The sequence below is a fragment of the Sinocyclocheilus anshuiensis genome, unplaced genomic scaffold (genome assembly GCF_001515605.1).
Source record: "Sinocyclocheilus anshuiensis isolate Anshui unplaced genomic scaffold, SAMN03320099.WGS_v1.1 scaffold513, whole genome shotgun sequence".
Classification (NCBI taxonomy): Eukaryota; Metazoa; Chordata; class Actinopteri; order Cypriniformes; family Cyprinidae; genus Sinocyclocheilus; species Sinocyclocheilus anshuiensis.
Window position 1 is genome coordinate 121,535 of NW_015537972.1, and position 4,549 is coordinate 126,083.

At 34.2% G+C, this 4,549-nt stretch overlaps 1 protein-coding gene across 5 annotated transcripts in view; it reads right to left on the minus strand.

The window, feature by feature from the left end:
• The window catches only part of LOC107670284 (rho GTPase-activating protein 35-like), a 94,159-nt gene extending 91,863 nt beyond the window's left edge, over window positions 1-2,296 (minus strand). For all 5 annotated transcript variants that reach the window (XR_001632080.1, XM_016462864.1, XM_016462868.1 and 2 more), the window contains exon 1: window positions 1,617-2,296. The gene's annotated coding sequence lies outside the window, so the exon portion shown is untranslated. The remainder of the gene's footprint in view (window positions 1-1,616) is intronic.
• Window positions 2,297-4,549: the final 2,253 nt, after the last annotated feature.

Genomic DNA, 4,549 nt, shown 5'->3' on the forward strand with positions numbered 1-4,549 from the left:
CATCTACCTATAGGAATACGACACCTGTTGTGGCATTCCTATATAAGCTCTATTCAGTATTATTCAGCAGCTTTTCAGCTTGCTCAGGAGCAAATTACCCTCCTCCATCCCCAGCTCCTCCTTTCGCCACAGTCAGGACTTGGCTTTCTGATATTCCTTGCTAATCAGACTCCTTTATCTTGAATAAAGTGTTACACTTAAATATCATTAAGTACATGAATGATATCTGCCTTGTTCTGTTCTGTTAACCCTAGGGGGGTTATTATTGCTGCTCTCCCTGCTCATTCATGACAGGCTGCATGGATGGGCAGAACAGAACCATACCTCCAAACCAAACTTTATGCTAAGTATCTATCATTTTGACAATAGTGGTCCTGACAGAAATGTCATTTAGGACCAAAGGCACAATGTTAAAATCAGAGAACAACTGGACTATACTGCCATACGTCAAAAGCAATGTTCCAAAAAGGCTCAAGATTAATAATAACCATGCACAACATTTTCTGATTAAGGTCTAGGCTATTTTGGTCAACGCTTTATTCTGAAAAAGGTATTTATAATGTAATCTTCATAATCCAAATCAAGTCAAGCGCATTCTTTTATGAAAAATTTTCACAGGCCATTTACTATTATAGTCATTTTAGACAGTAACTAATTAATTCAATATTTCAATAACAAAAAAAAGATTTAACAAAAAAAAAAAAAAAAGTGATTTTCTGGGGATGTGAAAAATTATTTTCATGGAAAATTATTTCATTTTTTTAAATATATAAATAATTAATTATTGATATATTGTGTATATAATTATATGCTCACATCTCATGTGTGTAACATTTGAATAGGAAAAGTTAGAATACAAAAAAAAACTATTATTACACATCGAAAACATAGTTTTCGAAGTTGTAAATGAAATATTATTGGAATATGTTTTACAAGAGAAAATATTATTTCAGTTTTTCTACTTCAAAATTTCACATTTAGAAAGTTTATTTTCTGTGGATGTGAAGAATTTGTTGGATATTCTGAATAAGTGACTCAAAATTCTGTTTAATTAACCGGAATTTTGGAGTAATCCAGTTACGTCATTCATTCTAATGTTTACATGAGTCTTACATAAACAGAATATAATCAAACTCTGAATATTGATATAAACCACTTTATCAGATCTGTGTCAAAGCGTCAGTGCTTTATTTGGGTGATGCCAGACAATCGTTCACCCATCTCAGTTTACACAAAACCCAGCAACGATTATGATTTTACTGGCTTTGGTTGTCATAAACCAATTTACCAGAAATTATTTTAAAAGATGTAAAGCATAAAGACTGTTCTGAAACCATTCATTTGCCACATACTGCCTGACAGCTGTATGAGAACACGTTTAAAGGCAAAGATGTAACAAACTCCTGATCTAGGTGAAGGAATATGAAACCAGTCACAAAATATCACATGGAAACCAGTTTTAGTTAAATAGAATAACAAATCTACATACGCCCCTCTAGTTTCCCCTCAATAAATATCTCAAGTTTGCATAGCCGCAAACCAGTTTGCTTACAGGATCCCATGGATTTAAGAAATGTAGATGAAGGAAAAGGAAAAGAAAAAAGACTGGCGCATACCACAGCATGCCTCCCTCTCTCTTCTCTTTCACTCCTTTATCTGCAGCAGCAGTAACCGGCTCAGAAATTCATCAAGATGAGGAAGAACAATAATAATAGTCCAGCAGTAGTCCCATAAACCTCGGCGTTTCTCTTCTGCAGCTTTCCGATCGCAATACAGTCTCTTCTTTCAATGACTGATTGTATTCTGAAAGTTTTCAACAATCTGATTTGTGGTTCTCTTCCCAAACGCAGCACAAAAGACAAAAAGCATCGAGGAAAAACCAGGCTGGAATATCAGATCATTGTTTCTTGTTGGAAAGGAGGGGGCGTTGAAGGAGAGAGGGGGAAAAAACAGCTTTGTATCGTTGTGTCTTCCCTTGGGTTCACCACGTTGTTTTTGAGCACTTATAATTTCCTTTGTTGTGTCCAAAACATCTCGAGTTGTCCATGTTTATCACACATTTCAGTCGTCAGCACGCGGTCTGTGCGGAACAGCGCAAGTCTCTTGCGGGGAAAAAAAGGACTTCTCCCAACATAAAGGCGAAGTCCAGTGACGGAGCGCGTGTGAATGTGTGTGTTAATGTGTTTTTTTCGGCTTCCCAATAATGGCGGCCCTTCTCCCGTTCTCGGTCTCTCCTCCCTCCTCTGTAGTCTCGCGCATGGACACAATTACCGCACACACACACACACACACTATTATAACGCCAGCATACGTAACTAAAGATGCTGTTATCCGGCGGAATTGGGACTGGTGTTATAATTGTTGTTGTTTTTTTTTCTTATGAAAACAAATAAGATGCTAGTCAGTAACAAACATTCTCCATAGAGGAGAGGACGGGAGAGTTGCCATAAAGGCTCCATCTCAGCAACTGTATAAGGTTTTGAGTCAAAAGTCCAGGCAGTCAGCCTCCAAAACAAATGTGTGGTTTGTTTATATGTTGATTTATAAAATGGAATAATAAATCAAATAAAAAAATCAAATCAAATAATTAAAAAGTTAAAAATATGTTTTGTACAAAAGTATCTAATGAATGATTTATTTATTTATTTATTTGGTTGGTTTTTAACTGAAAGGTTGAACTGCGTTCCCAGGACCAAGGGTATTTTTCATAAAAACAAATATTTCATAAAGTTATCACCATGGCAATTATCATTTACTAATACTAAACTAAAAATGTTAAAAGAAATAACGCTAAATAAAACAAAATGAAATATAAATATTAGATGAAAAGCATTAATAAAATGTAAAAAAAAAAAAAAAAGTTTAAGCTGAAGCACTAAAATTACTAACTGTTAAAAAAAAAAAAAAAATATAAAAATTTAAAAAAGAATATCAACTAATAAAATTACAAAAGCACATACCAAAGTTACTAAAAATGTAAGTAAAATTAAAACAGAAAATGTAAAAATAAAAGCTAATGAATGATTTTAATTTAAAAAACTATAATAAAATATAAGTATTACAGAAATAATACAAAACAATAATACTACACTATACAGCAGCACTATATAAATAATACTAAAATAATGTTGGTTGTCACATGGTTGGACACTTTGCATTGTTTTACTGTTTAAAATTGGATTAAAAGCCTATAATATGCTATTTAATGGCAGGTTCCATTGTGACAACTTACCCCAACATAATTTCCCCTCAGCTTTAAACCCTATTGTTAAGGTGATACAATATAGATTTGTCTCCACATACTGTTACTGAGTTTCTGTTCAGTTCTTACGATCTCACTATCATATTGTGAGTTCAATCAGAGAGAGTCACTTGGGGTAAAAGTTTAATAAAAAGTTCTCATGCTTTCTGTTTTTATCTATAAATAGTCCTACAAAACTATATATGCAGTGTGGTTTTAATATTACAGAAACAAAAGCTAAATCCAGTGATTTGCAGTTAATCATAGTATTTATCATGACACCATTCCACACCGTGAAGTGAAGGAACTGCGAAGGTCTCTGCTCCCACCTCTAGACTGCAGCTGCAATATTTCTAAGTCCCAAGGGCCACCACATTCTTCGCTCTCACAGTTGTGCAATCTCTTAACAATCAGAGCCCCAACCCCCTTCTGACTATGTGCAGAGACCCTGTCCAAGTTATCTGGACAGTGTTCTGCAGTAGACAAATCCTTAAAAAAGCTGAAGTACAGAACAGAGGTGTGGTGATGTAACAGATCTGATTCTCCATTTTATATGATGTATCCAGAAATATGGCAAGAAATGTGTAAAAGGATATGATGCATGTTTTCAGACTGAACTCACACTGCAGGGGATGCTGTCCAGAGGCTACTATTTTTAATGTGTATAAATAAACTATTGGAATGAGCCTCACAAAAAAAGACATATTATAGTAAAGTTAATATGAAAGAAAATATATCAGACCATGTAAATGAAATGTACTAATATATATATATATATAGAGAGAGAGAGAGAGAGAGAGAGAGAATATATTGAAAGTCATTTAAAATAAATAAATAAACGTATATAGCATTATAAATAAATGTACAAAAAGACTACAGCATTAAATCAAACATTAATATTTGAAAAAAAAAATTGACATATGACAACTTTCAAATTGTCAAAACTAACCCAAAGCAAAAGTCATATCAAACATCTATAATCGTTTAATCTTACCTTTTAAAGGGGTCATATGATGCGATTTCAAGTTTTACTTTCTCTTTGGAGTGTTACAAGCTGTTCGTGAATAGATAAGATCCCTAAAGTTGCAAAGACTAAAGTCTCAAACCCAAAGAGATATTCTTTATAAAAGTTAAGATTCGTCCACGCCCTCCTAAAACGCCTCGTTTAAACACGCCCCCCATGTCTACGTCACTGTGTGGGAAGATTTGCATAACACCACCTAAATGTTTACGCAAAGAAACAAGGCGTAACTTTTATTCTCGCTGTAGTATTGTTGCCGCCGCTGCCATGTCGTGGAGACGCTGTGT